Below are 15,808 nucleotides of genomic sequence, written 5' to 3'. Positions count from 1 at the left end.
TCCCCTTTTTTCCAACAGAACTGGGAAGAGTTATTACAGAACGGGACAGATGTGCACTACTTATGTCCGAATACGAATGCAGGACACTATAGATATAAAGCATGTATTATTTGCAGAGTGTCTACAGATATAGACCAGACTGATGTACTTCTATCCTTTGTGCTCGGATTTTGAGGGCAGATGCTTTTTCAAGGGCGGAGAGGTCCTGATGATCAATGTCCTGTTCCAATAGTCTGTGCAGAATTGTAAACGGTTTTGTTGTAAAAAATCGAAAATTGTCACTTCCATGCCAACGATCTATATTCACAAACCAGGAGGAATTTGTTGAAGAAGGATATGCTGCTGAACTTGAAGATAGAAGAGTGGAGTTGTAGTGAGTTATTGAAGTAAAGAGTAGAAGTTTTGAGGCTGGTTGATTGTTGAAGTTTCGAGTTGTTCGGTTGATTCTTGTAGTGGTAAGAATGGTTGGTAGAGTCAAATCTGATTATTGCAAATGAGCTACAAATATTCGGTTGTAGAATTGTCACTTTCATGACAACGATTTATTTCCTCAAATAAGAAGAAATTTATTGGAGAAGGAAAAGTTGAATCTGAAGTTTCATTGATAAAGTTATTGGGAAAATAATTATGAGTTGAATTTCAAAAACTGAAGAAGTAATAAGATACAGTAAATACTGTATAAAGCACATAGGCTACAAATCAATGTAGCTCTAAGAACGTCCAAAAAATCACATCAATCTCAATTAAACATAGAATAAACTATTCAATTCAATAGACTTACTGATCAGTTGCGACCTGAAAACTCTGACACCAGAGAGACCTAAGCTAGACCTAAGCTAGAAAAGTCACTCGATATTATTATTAATAGACTTACTAAACTATCCCTAGACAAAGATGAATAGTCTTGTAGAGAGATACAAAAATATAAATTTCATTGTGTATTTTATAATAGAAAGAAAGAAAGAAACTTTATTTCGCCAAAATACAAAATAGCGTAATGATGTTTTTAAAAAATAAAATTAAATTTGAAAACAATAACAGAAATCACAATAGTTATATTATACAGTAACTATATAGTTTTAACATAAGTTTGAAACGCTAAATTCAAGCTTAGTGAATTCATAAAAGTTGCACAATAAGTTGATTCTAGCCCAGAATTTCCAGAGCTGGAACCATTTCTGGTCAGCTGCCTGACCATTTTTTACACAACAAAAATAGCTGTCGATTTTTCAATCTGCTCTCCAGAAAGATGGGAAGAAAAAACGTTTTCGGAATTTTTGCTTCTCGAAAAAAATCACGCTTGACTGAGCTCGGTGTTGAAGCCAAAGAAACCAATCGCCCGCTTCCAAGAAATGGAAGAAAGAAACTGCGAAAGAGGAGAGAAAGAAAGAAGAGGAGGGGGATGTAAATAATGGTCAGAAGCGATTTTTTACTGAAAAGGAAATGACCATCACTGCGGTAGAGAAAGGTAAAAGGGGAGAGAAAAAATAAATAACCTATATATTTGGAGAAAAGAAATCCTGAAGCTATTATATACATAGACTACCGTTTCTAATATATCGGTAGCATAGCTAAGTTTCTTTCGAAAAAGACTGAGTTCTTTCAAAAAATAGATCCCACAATGGGTGTAAAGAAGTTTGATTTTCAGGGATATAAATTGGAGTGACATTAATGAGTATTTCTAGAAGATGATCGTAGGTTTCAATGTATTTTTTATATTTTAGGATCGATAAGGCAAGTGAGGTGATTTTTTTTTTCAGTGAAGCCACCCCTATCTACCTATCTATATTTATATATAAAAGCGAAATGTCTTGCAGAACTAAAAATCTACCGGACCAGAAACGTTCAAATTTTGTAGGTATGTTCAGTTGGCCCTATACAGGTGCACTAAGAACGGATTTGAAAAAATTTCCAAAGATATCAGAAATCGCAGAAAATCTGCGTTATTCCAGCGTTTTTTAGCGTTTTCTCAGCTTTATCGAGAACAAATGAACAGAAAATGTTCAAATTTAGTACAGAAGCTCAGCTAGGGTGTAATAATGTTGTGTTAGAAGGAATTTGCAATAACGCCAAAGATACGACCAAAATTAGCGGTTTTTTGCGTTTTCTCAGTTCTTTCATCAAGTAGACTAATAGACAAAAAATGTTCAAATTTGGTACAGAGGTTAAGCTAGGGTCTAAAAATTTTGTGATGTGGTGACTTTAATATTTTATCAAAGTACTTTGACTTCTGATTGAATGAAGCATGCTCAAATGCAGACGAGCGAAGCGAGCCCTTGATCTCATTTTTGGACGATCCAGTCGGGGGTCCAGGGGGCAGAGCCCCCTTGCTAGACGGATATAGCGAGCGAAGCGAGCCTGACGGCTAGTATTTTATAATTTTGCAATAATATTAATGTATAGAATATTAACTAGCATGCAAAGAGCATAAATAAAAAACCAATAAAAATAATTTAATGTATTCAGGAAATAAGAGTTACCAGGCGCATGAATACCGAATAAAATTTGCATGCACCAATAGTAAAACGGCAGTTAATAGGCGGCAACTGTAGGCCAGTTCAAAAATATTTCTATATATTTATATAAATGTACTAGATTTTGTGTTAAAATTTGTGTAATCTATGTTATCGATATGGCTCGAATGCAAAGAAATTATTAATCATATAATCTAAGCAATATTTTGGTATTTTTTGTAAGATCTATTTGAACCTAAATGGCGGAGGACTAAGATATTTAAATTTTATGCTAATTTGAAAGTCGGAAAGAGGATCTGTAAAACTTGAGAAGGAAGAACCAGCACTCGCCAGCCAATGCCACCATAAGAGGACCCCAAATATTTTAGAGCGAAGTACCTTACTAATGATTTTGTAAAAGTTAAAGTTAAAGTAAATTATTAAATTTCTTAAAAGACTTCGTGATGCTATTGTGAAGCAGAAGTCATTTTCATTTTTTATTAAATTTATAACCCCTTGGAGGAGACGATTCCGGCTACCATATTCCCGGACCACATGGAGTTGGATCGACATCGGCGGCTTACAAGAAGATTTTCGACACGTGAGTGATTAAATTTGAATTAGTGATGGGCGCCCTAGTGCTTCGAATTAATCTGATGATCAAAGCTAGCTCGCCGAAAGGGTTTTATTATAAATTGAGAAATTAATAAGAGTAATACTTGCGCAAGTAAAATTAGTATTAAAGGTATTTATTTGAAAGCAAAATATAGATCAATATTTTAGAAATTCTATTAAATCAAAGAAGTACGAAATCTAGGCTATTAAAACATATGCATATAATATTAATTTTTTGCAATACAATTTGCGATAATTTATTATAGTTCTAATTCACTAGATGAATGGCTCTACCTATTCCGTCAGGTGCCGAATCTTGCACCCTGAGATAAAAATATATATTCGATACAAGAAATCTACTAAATACTAGAGATTTTAATATATATTATATTTGGATTATTAGTGGCTAATTTATCAAGCTGATCTTAGAGCACATATTTTTTGATTGAATTATCCAAGTCGACAAGTATTAGCAAGCGCATATCGCAACTACGTGCAAAAGAATGCATATGATTTTAAGATAAAGGCACATGGTAATGATTCGTGCCATAAATCTAGAATATAAGTTAGCCTGTGATATTTTTACTGATTTCAATTATTGTTCTATTTTTATATTATATTTCTTATCGCTCTATATATATATTTTTTTTGCCTCGATTGATCTTTGCATTATTTGTGTAATATATGTATGAAACTTTCATGGTGTGCAATTTATTTTTTATTCCTCAACACTATAGTATAAGTATCATTTATATATATATTTATTATTTATTGAATTACAAGAGTTATTGGAGAAGCCATATCTAGGCCTATCAAGATTTTTTAAGACTGAATACTATTAGAAAACCACGACCTAATTATATTAAATCTCATGCTTTACCGACTGATGCCAAGCAGGAGGCTAATCGTTATTTAAATATAAAGAATAACGTGACACAAAGACATGGCGCCCAACGTGGGGCCACGGATACGGCATAAAGACATGTCGTACCAACGTGGGACTGATGATGAGAGCCAAGCTCATTGAATAATTATTTGAAATTAAGTCAATAACCATATTGAAAATATAGATAACTTATACGAGTTGTGAGGAAAACTGGCGAAGGGAAATTTGTATTACTTTTTGGGGAAACAAGAGCTTTAAATAGAGAGAAATTATATTTTTAAGAAAATTTTATATTATTAGTACTGTGAAAAATTACATGTTTATAAGAGAGATTATATTTTATAAGCCTAAACTGCTATTACTTTCTAGTCAAAATATATTAGGTGTTTAAGCCGGTTGGAAAATAAGTCGCAGCCTGTAAACTAGCCAAGAATAAACCAACAAAACATTGGGGCGCTAGAGCATTGTAAAAAACTTAAGTATAAATACCTTGTTGTAAGAGTATCCAAACACTTTACACATCACTGTTCACTGTAAGTCCCGGTTTGTGTCTCTTTTTTAAGCATCTTCGCTTATCATTTTTGTCACTGTTTAATTAGCATTTATCATATTTGACATAATGAATCACACTCCCGCAAACTCTGAAGTTTCATATATGTACGGCGGTTGCACAGATCCCACTTTGTCGACTCCAAGCACATCAAACCCCACCACGGTAGATGCCAATACGCCACGAGAAAGGGAACCAGGAAGCGTCGGGTCGATAGTCTTCGATCCACCAGGTCTGCAACCTCTATCATCCACTCGAATCGACGCCGCTGACACACCATTGAATCAACGGATAGTAGAGATCAACTTTGAAGGGGGCGAGGAGCAGCCTGCCGAACCCGCATCTCCAGAGGCCGAGTCACATCTGAGCAAACAAAGTCTATTTTCAGTCACAGAGCTAGATCCTTTTCAAAAGGTAATGATGGAACAAACTAGCAGTATGTTCAATATTATGCTACAAAACACAATGGACAAATGATGCAGGAGATTAAAAAAGAGAATGTGGAAATGAAAGAGGCAAATAAGCAAACAATGGAACAGGGCATGAAAGAGACAGCGGCGCTATAAATCAGTAGAACGACGGTTGGATACTATTGAGGCTAAAGTAGAGAATCATAGGGAAGAATTAAAAGCAATGATAAATCTACAGAAAGAAAGTCAGGATAAAGTTACGGCAGGATTATCGGAAAGGTTGGATACGGTTACATGTGAGCTCAACGAAAGGATAGATAACCTAACCATACAAATCACTACACCCATTCAGGATATAACAATAACATTAAGGCCGATTGCCACCAAGAAATCCACAAACAAATTACCGTTGCCAATCAAACATTAACAACTACAGTTGACAAAAATATTAACAGTATTAAGAAATACAAAATAAACAGATTAATATGTCCACAAAAATGAACCAACTGCAAGGTAGCATCAATCAAAATACTGAAACCTGTAAAGCTTTAAACGGAACTCTACTAATTCAAAAATCCACTCTGACTCAATTAATCAAGAAGTAAACGCAAATAAAATTACACATAATAGTCAATGGCAGATAACACAGGAAAAAATAACAGCATTAGAAAATCATATTCAACAACGACCTCAAGGGATTCAAACAGACAACCTCAACGTACATAGTATATTACAAGGACTAGGAAATTTGATAATACTGATCGCCATTTGCAACCTCAACCATTCATTGATCAGATAAAATTAGTACAAACTCTTGCACCTACCTCTTGGAATTTTTGGCGTCTTCGTTTGACTAATTTATTGATTGGCGAACCCCTGATGTTCTTTCGGAGTAGAGCCCATGAATTTACATCATTGGATGAGTTTGTAGCTGTCTTCCTGGAACAGTATTGGAGCAGAAGTAAACAGTTGGACGTGCTAGCGGACATTATATCATGCGAGTTCAACCCTAACTTAGACGGTGCATGTACCACTTTCGTCACTGCCCTACAGTTTAAAAATTCTCAATTGAGCGAGCCCATTAATGAATCGGCATTAGCAAGTATTATTTTAAAGAAGCTACCGTATCAAGTTAGAATGGCACTCGCCACACAACCCATTACTGATTGCAAGCAGCTGATAAATCATTTATATAGCATACAGTCTGTGATGGCAATATCAAACCACCGCTCCGACCAGAGATACGCACCAAATCAACATAATTCAAAATTTAATCAGCATAACAGCCAAAATTATGAACCGGTATCATATGATCGCTACCGATCTGCTCCTCAATTTGAACGCTATGAGCACAGGCAAAATGGTAAATGGAATAATGAAAAATTTCAAAATCGCACAACCAACCACTATGCCCAGCAGAGCAATCGTAAGAATCACTATGATGGCCGTGATCGATTAAACTCAAATAGTAATCACACACAAAACAGTTACAACAGAAATTATAAACCGCCACCTCAACAAGTAAGTACAAATTATACACTAGCACATGCAATAGGATTGAATCAACAAAAAACCCGGAACCCAGCACCCAACGACCCGCCACCAGATACACAGAAAGCTACAGCTAATAAACCAGGACTATATGATACCCCCGATATAACACCTACAAGCTCCAATGAAACAAACAAAGAAAATCCAGATATTTTAACATCATACACCACCTTTAGAAATGATCCACCGAAAATAGTATTAGAAGAACAAAAGCCAATACCAGATAAACCACCACCAAAAACTGCCGCCCACCATGCAATTAAAACAACCCGCAAACATCAACCCATATTAAGTATTCTGTTCCCCACCGAAGAGCAACCCGCCGCCGAAGAGTCACTAATAAATAATATAAAAAGTTACCAGGAGGAGACCGCCACCATGTACCTGCACGTCATACCCGCGCATCAAGAGACCGCCACCATACTACCTGTTTTGACCGCCACCATGCATCCGCACGCAGAGCCTACACCCGCGCATCATTCCACCACACGGCAAACCAAGGACCCCATGGAAGAACGAGAGGACGGCATCCAGGATAAGAGGAGCGACCACCGTAAGGCCCGGAGACGAAAGCGCCCGAGGACACCCGACCGGCATCAGGACGAGGAGAACGGACTACATGACAAAGGGAACATGCATCACAAGGCCCGGAGGCGAAGGAAACGGAGGAACCGCGCGCGCCGATGGAGGCCGCATGCACGGTTCAAACGCCCGAAGAGGACACCGGACCGGCACCGAGGAGGACAGGAGCGGACCGACGGCGTGCATCCGCGGCACATACGTTTTAAGAGAGCCAATCAGCGATGTGACCGGAAAAATAGGCCAAAGGAATATGACAGAAACGGAACTGATAGGAATACTATGATTGATTCATGCGCGGATAATAATGGAATGAAGTACTCATGGAGATTGACGAAGGATAAACGGTGTCTAGGAAGAGTGAAAGAAATAAGAAATAATGTGAATAAAATTGAAGTACCGGGCTATTATATATGGAAAGATTATATTATTAAAGAGTTAATTAGTGTTTTGATTTATTGTATTGTGTGGATAACCATGGCTGTGATAATATTGAAAAGTGATGCTATAATTAAGACCATGTTATTGTTGAAAGAATTTATTAGTGTTGATTGGAAGTGTTATATTATTGAATTGTTTATTATGATAATGAAGCCTAATAATGAATTTAAGTGGAAAGTATCGGATGAAGATGATTGGAAGCTTTATATTATAAAGTCGTTTATTGGTGTAACTAGAATTATAAACAATGCCACTAAAATGAAAATATCGAGACTCAATGGAATAAATAGACATAATAAGGAAGAAAACAGAACCAGATCAAGGAATTGTTTTAAAAGATACACCAGATACAAGAGCTTTAAATTTGAGAAGGATAAATTAATAATAGGACAGCCTCAACAATCAACAGCAGATAACCGAACGGCCTACAGCAACATCTACAAACAGAATGCAAGAAGATGCAAGTAAATCACAACATTTCTACATGCAATATCGTCAAATTTGAAGTAAATATGATAAGAAATCAAGGAAAACATTATTATCAAACCGATTACTAACCTTCCTTAATAAATTTAATCTTGGTATAGGACCGCGTGGCAACAATCCAGTGTTTTAATTCCTTCCAGCCGTTAGAAGCCTGCAATAAGAAAAAGAATAATTTTTAAATATGTAATTAAATTATATACATCAGATAAAAAAGGACACAAGCGGGGATAGTAAAATTAAAATTTGTTAATTACCTTTTTAAGAGAAAAAATTGAGCAGTTAGGTTAGTTATGAAAGTCGACAGCAAATTCTGATGTAACATGTAGCACTATGAAATGTAGAACAGCGACCAGCTGAGCAAAGCCACCTAAATCAAATATGCGACGTCTGTTGAACATATGTTTATAAAAAGAAGTACTGTACCCAAAAAGTTATTTATTATTGTTATTTATTATATTTATTAATGTCGGTATATTTATTTATATGTTTTATATTTATTACTTTTAATTATGCCACGTTTGTTACCTGAAAAGACTTAAAGTGAATACAAGCTACCAAAAAACCAAAGAGCCATTAGCAAAAGAAAAGTATTGTACCTGATGTATAGAAAATTATTTATATTAAGACCTAAGAAATACTATAAGATATAAGCCCAGAAGTTTTGTGAATCGAAATTATTGTCTAAAAGGAATCATTATGAGAATTATGAAATGTGTGTAGTTAGGTTGGCGGCCCTGCAAGCGGCGAATTTAAAAATTACTATGTTTTAAGTGTTGTCAGGAGGAGTACGTTTAGAAGTTTATATTTATGATATTTTATGTGTGTTGAGGAGGAGAATTTGTTATTGTATTTGATAAAGGTATAAAGGAGATGCAGCAAATATGTCTGCGAACTGTGATAGAAGTATGAGAGTATAATTTATAAATAAAGTATAGTGTATATCGATGTATTGAAGGGTGGGTTTTCATTAAAAACATTGTGATTCTCAAATATTTTGAATTCAAACCCAGGGGCGCGTGTAACATATTAAATCTGGGTAGACAAAAAGCCCTAACAGAAACAGTAATAGGTCTGAAATAAGTAACTGGCTAATATCGCCAAATAGATAATAACTAAGATTAGATAGCATCAGCTTATTCTGGCTAAATGGTACAAGAACCTAAAAAGGATTTGAAGGAAGTTTATTGCTCATAAATAGATTATTATATAAAATATTTGAAGATTGAGGTTATGTACATGTATTCACGGATCGGTGACCTAGAGATCGATCAAACCGAGGAACGTAGAATCTGACCAAAACCCCTTGGCAGAGCTTTATTGCAATCAGATGGTGTGCAATATGAAAAAACACCCGTCCACGTGGCTAATTATTAGGTAGCATGGAATTAATATTAATGTATAGAATATTAACTAGCATGCAAAGAGCATAAATAAAAAACCAAATAAAAATAATTTAATGTACTCAGGAAATAAGAGTTACCAGGCGCATGAATACCGAATAAAATTTGCATGCACCAATAGTAAAACGGCAGTTAATAGGCGGCAACTGTAGGCCAGTTCAAAAATATTTCTATATATTTATATAAATGTACTAGATTTTGTGTTAAAATTTGTGTAATCTATGTTATCGATATGGCTCGAATGCAAAGAAATTATTAATCATATAATCTAAGCAATATTTTGGTATTTTTTGTAAGATCTATTTGAACCTAAATGGCGGAGGACTAAGATATTTAAATTTTATGCTAATTTGAAAGTCGGAAAGAGGATCTGTAAAACTTGAGAAGGAAGAACCAGCACTCGCCAGCCAAATGCCACCATAAGAGGACCCCAAATATTTTAGAGCGAAGTACCTTACTAATGATTTTGTAAAAGTTAAAGTTAAAGTAAATTATTAAATTTCTTAAAAGACTTTGTAATGCTATTGTGAAGCAGAAGTCATTTTTCATTTTTAATTAAATTTATAACCCTTGGAGGAGACGATTCCGGCTACCATATTCCGGACCACATGGAGTTGGATCGACATCGGCGGCTTACAAGAAGATTTTCGACACGTGAGTGATTAAATTTGAATTAGTGATGGGCGCCCTAGTGCTTCGAATTAATCTGATGATCAAAGCTAGCTCGCCGAAAGGGTTTTATTATAAATTGAGAAATTAATAAGAGTAATACTTGCGCAAGTAAAATTAGTATTAAAGGTATTTATTTGAAAGCAAAATATAGATCAATATTTTAGAAATTCTATTAAATCAAAGAAGTACGAAATCTAGGCTATTAAAACATATGCATATAATATTTAATTTTTTGCAATACAATTTGCGATAATTTATTATAGTTCTAATTCACTAGATGAATGGCTCTACCTATTCCGTCAGGTGCCGAATCTTGCACCCTGAGATAAAAATATATATTCGATACAAGAAATCTACTAAGTACTAGAGATTTTAATATATATATATATTTGGATTATTAGTGGCTAATTTATCAAGCTGATCTTAGAGCACATATTTTTTGATTGAATTATTCAAGTCGACAAGTATTAGCAAGCGCATATCGCAGCTACATGCAACAGAATGCATATGATTTTAAGATAAGGCACATGGTAATGATTCGTGCCATAAATCTAGAATATAAAGTTAGCCTGTGATATTTTTATTGATTTCAATTATTGTTCTATTTTTATATTATATTTTTTTATCGCTCTATATATATTTTTTGCCTCGATTGATCTTTGCATTATTTGTGTAATATATGTATGAAACTTTCATGGTGTGCAATTTATTTTTTATTCCTCAACACTATAGTATAAGTATCATTTATATATATATTTATTATTTATTGAATTACAAGAGTTATTGGAGAAGCCCATATCTAGGCCTATCAAGATTTTTTAAGACTGAATACTATTAGAAAACCACGACCTAATTATATCAAATCTCATGCTTTACCGACTGATGCCAAGCAGGAGGCTAATCGTTATTTAAATATAAAGAATAACGTGACACTATATATTTGGAGAAAAGAAATCCTGAAGCTATTATATACATAGACTACCGTTTCTAATATATCGGTAGCATAGCTAAGTTTCTTACGAAAAATACTGAGTTCTTTCAAAAAATAGATCCCACAATGGGTGTAAAGAAGTTTGATTTTCCGGGATATAAATTGGAGTGACATTAATGAGTATTTCTAGAAAATGATCGTAGGTTTCAATGTATTTTTTATATTTTAGGATCGATAAGGCAAGTGAGGTGATTTATTTTTTTCAGTGAAGCCACCCCTATCTACCTATCTATAAAAGCGAAATGTCACTCACTCACTCGCAGAACTAAAAATCTACCGGACCAGAAACGTTCAAATTTTGTAGGTATGTTCAGTTGGCCCTATACAGGTGCACTAAGAACGGATTTGAAAAAATTTCCAAAGATATCAGAAATCGCAGAAAATCTGCGTTATTCCAGCGTTTTTTAGCGTTTTCTCAGCTTTATCGAGAACAAATGAACAGAAAATGTTCAAATTTAGTACAGAAGCTCAGCTAGGGTGTAATAATGTTGTGTTAGAAGGAATTTGAAATAACGCCAAAGATACGACCAAAATTAGCGGTTCTTTGTGTTTTCTCAGTTATTTCATCAAGTAATAGACAGAAAATGTTCAAATTTGGTACAGAGATTTAAAAATTTTGTGATGTGGTGACATTAATATTTCATCAAAGTACTTTGACTTCTGATTGAATGAAGCATGCTCAAATGAAAAATGCAGGCGAGCGAAGCGAGCCCGTTGATCTTATTCTTGGACGATCCAGTCGGGGGTCCAGGGGGCAGAGCCCCCTTGCTAGACGGATATGGCGAGCGAAGCGAGCCTGACGGCTAGTATTTTATAATTTTGCAATAATTTCATTGTCTTTCATCGTTTTTTACAAGTTTAATATTTTTGGGAAGGTAAGAAGGCTCTTCCAATAAACTTTAATTGAGGATATTTGATTTCCTAACGTTAGAGCGTTATTTAAGTGGAAATGATGGCCTAATATTTATTATAGGTGTGGTACTAATCAAGGGAATCGTGTAATTAATACTATAACTGGTCTACTACTCACTACTAATATTACTATTAATAATTCTAATTAATATTGCTCATTCTAGTCTTGAGTGAATTTTATTTTAAATTAAAATTTAGGAGTAAAACCGTGAGCCATCTACAGTATATTATATTTGTACTATACTTGATAATATAAGTTATATTCTATACAGTATTTCATGAAGTAGAATTCTGTATACTTCGGTATACTTATTAAACTTGAATGTCACCCAGGATATAAGTCAATAAATTAGTCAGTGAGTCACATTGAAGTCTTTCAAATAGATTGTACTATGGCACATGTTTATACTAAAATTCATTAGATCATTATAAAAATAAAACCATATCATCGCAAACAGAATTTTCCATAATACCTCTAGTTTAGTCATATTTACTTGTTACTATTGTTAATGATGAAATAATTATTTTCTCTGAAGATAACTACACACATCAAAACACATTGAGTAGATTGCGAGTAAACAGGCAAATAGACCCACGAGAGACAAAGTCCAATGTAGGACCTTTATCTTTTCAATAGGGGTGGTCTGAGGGTAGAAATAATAAGAAATATGAAGAATGACAAACATCCGTCGAAAATAATAGTTATATCTATGACTCATCCATCTTTGTACTAATATGATGGGTGAAAGAGGTTCTAGAAATATTACGAATTCTCTATAAATAACCCTTGCTTTAAGTATGTATGAGTTCATGGTTCTAAAACAGATTTTTGCAGATTTATAGTTACTAGTAGTTCTGTGAATAGTAGACCTCACGCAGTTTTCTCACCCACAAGTATCTGGTGTCACCTGTTCACCGTCTTCTCCAGACATTTGTGTAATGCATGCAATGAATAATCCACTTGTCAGCTGATTGATTATGAATAATTCTATGGTCTGATTAATCCTATCTTAAGAGTAGATGATATGTGATATCGGAGTATGGAGGAAATTCCTTTTCCTTTTATATCATTCTTAAAATGCAAAATTTAAAAAAACCTTGTGTGTATACGTCGACGCGCAGTTAAAAAAGAAATATTCCTGCCAAATCTCATAGAATTCTATCAACGCGTTTGGCCGTAAATACATTACATTAATACAGCCAGAAGAAAGGGAATCCTAGTTAAAAGACCTCACTACGTTTGGTCAATGATTCTTTTGATAAGTAGGTCTAAATAATAACTCATATTATTGTTTTATAATTGTTGTGTGATTGCGTGTTTTATTTAAAGAGTTAGACACAGTTGCACAAAATTCTGTTAACTTTTAATCCCGGTTACCAAGAGAACCAATCAGAAAAACCTTCTTCTCAGAAAAAACCTTGGTTTTCGTGAAATATAATCATGATTGGAATTTAACAGGTTTTTGTACAACTGGGCCTTGGTATATTAATTGAGAGTTACATATTAGTATATTCATTAGGGTTAGTATACAAGAGGTGTTCCAGATTCAGATCAGAATATGCAGATCATGCGTATAAAACATAAAATCAGTCATTAAAATTGATATAAAAGAGTTCTTGTACATATATAGGCATTTCTTCATCAATAAAACTTAAAATACTTCTCAAAACAGTGAAACAATGAAAAATGATTTAATTGAACTGAGTTATCTTGGATTGTTTGATCACAAGTCTAAAATTAACCACCGTAACATGACGTCATTGGCATTGTGATCCGATTCAATCATTGGATTTAGAAATAAATTTGCAGATTTTACAAACTGAGAGATGAATCTGTTTTAAATGAATGAAAGGACTTAATTTTATGCTGTTGAAATCACATTCAATAGGAGTGAAACTATAGTCTAGAAGTGAACAATTATTTCATAACCGAGCGAGAAGTCCAGGTTGTTACAAGATTATTATCAAATTAATAGCAGATATCCTGTTGCTCTTAACATAGATTAATTAAACAGTCTACTAAAATAATAATAATCCACTTGAATATTCACTTACTGTATGCTCTAATCCGATCTGAACTGTCATCATATTAACCATGGAATAAATAGATAGAATCCATTAAATATGACTACAAGGAGATGTACAGCCTGTTGTTCTAACCCATTAATATTTATATGATATGTAATTTAATCAACCAGTAAATAAATAAAAAGACTCCATTAAATGATTACAAGAAGATGAACGGATCAAGCTGGGATCACTTTAATAGAAATTAATACAAAACGTATATGGAAATAATAGAAACTATAAAAACTACAGTTTCACTCCGACTGAAATCCATGAAGAAAAAGAAGAAGAGAAGAAGAAGAAGAAGAAGAAGAAAAGAAGAAGAAGAAGAAAGAAGAAGAAGAAGAAGAAGAAGAAGAAGAAGAGAAGAAGAGAAGAAGAAGAAGAGAAGAAGAAGAAGAAGAAGAGAAGAAGAGAAGAAGAAGAAGAAGAAGAAGAAGAAGAAGAAGAAGAAGAAGGAAGAAGAAGAAGAATAAGAAGAAGAAGAAGAGAAAAAAAAGAAGAAGAAGAAGGAGAAGAAGAAGAAGAAGGAAGAAGAAGAAGAAGAAGAAGAAGAAGAAGAAGAAGAAGAAGAGTAAGAAGAAGAAGAAGAAGAAGAAGAAGAAGAAGAAGAAGAAGAAGAAGAGGGAAAAAGAAGAGGGAAAAAGGAGCGGAAAGAAGACGCTAAGCTATTTCAATCAGCGTTTCATTGAAACTTCACATCAACATTTAAATGATTTAATATTTACAATTATTGTATTACATCAGCTCATACTAGTAGTTCTGTGAACAGTAGACCTCACGCAGTATTCTCATCCACAAGTACCTGATTGAAACAGAACTATAGACCTTATGGAAACACAGCAATAGACTGCTTCTCTACACACCTGTGTAATCAGTTGTCAGCTGATTTATGATGAATAATTCTATAGTCTGATTTTTACTCTAATATTGGCATATGAAGGAGGCTCCTTTTCCTTTTATATTATCCTTGAAATGCAAAATTTCCAAAAACCTTGTATATACGTCGACGCACAATTAAAAAAGGAACATACCAGTCAAATTTAATGAAAATCTATTACCGCGTTTCGCCATAAATGCGCAACATATAAACATTTAAACATTAAGAGAAATGCCAAACTGTCGACTTGAATCTTAGACCTCACTTCGCTCGGTCAACTAGCTTACATCTGTGAGGTAAAACCAAGAGCCACAGGAAGGATTTGGAGGAAATCTTGAAAGATTGAAGAGTTACCCAATCTTGAAACCTTCCCAACACTTTTGAATGCAAACAATGGAACATCCTGGACGAATTATTTTGTTGGTCAGACGAATGTTCCCATGAGAAGAGTTGCCCGCTACTCTTTGGAAACATTCTCAAAAATCCTATTCTCCCTCTACTTCTTTCTCCTTTTTCCGTCTCTCCATCTCTACTCTTCATCCCTTTTCCTCACGTTATTCTTCATCTTGTTCTTCAACTTCATCCATCTCGTTTCCAAAAATGTACCAGAAAAAAATCGAAAGGATAAAGCGGTTCGTCTTTCCCCTTTTTTGGGACAAAATCCGCAAATCCATTGTTGCTTGTCAGGCTCTCTCTCTCACACACTCTCACTCCATCTTTCTCACTCACACTCACTCAGTCTCTTTCTCTCTCTCAAACACACACACACACACACACACACACACACACACACACACACCACACACACACACACACACACACACACACACACACACACACCACACACACACACATGAATAAAGAACTCTTTCACTCTCTTTCCCTCTATCAATCTATCTCTTTTTCTCTCTTTCC

The sequence above is a fragment of the Nilaparvata lugens genome, chromosome 13 (assembly GCF_014356525.2).
Source record: "Nilaparvata lugens isolate BPH chromosome 13, ASM1435652v1, whole genome shotgun sequence".
NCBI lineage: Eukaryota > Metazoa > Arthropoda > Insecta > Hemiptera > Delphacidae > Nilaparvata > Nilaparvata lugens.
The sequence above is the reverse complement of the archived record's forward strand: the minus strand, read 5'-3'. Positions refer to the sequence as shown.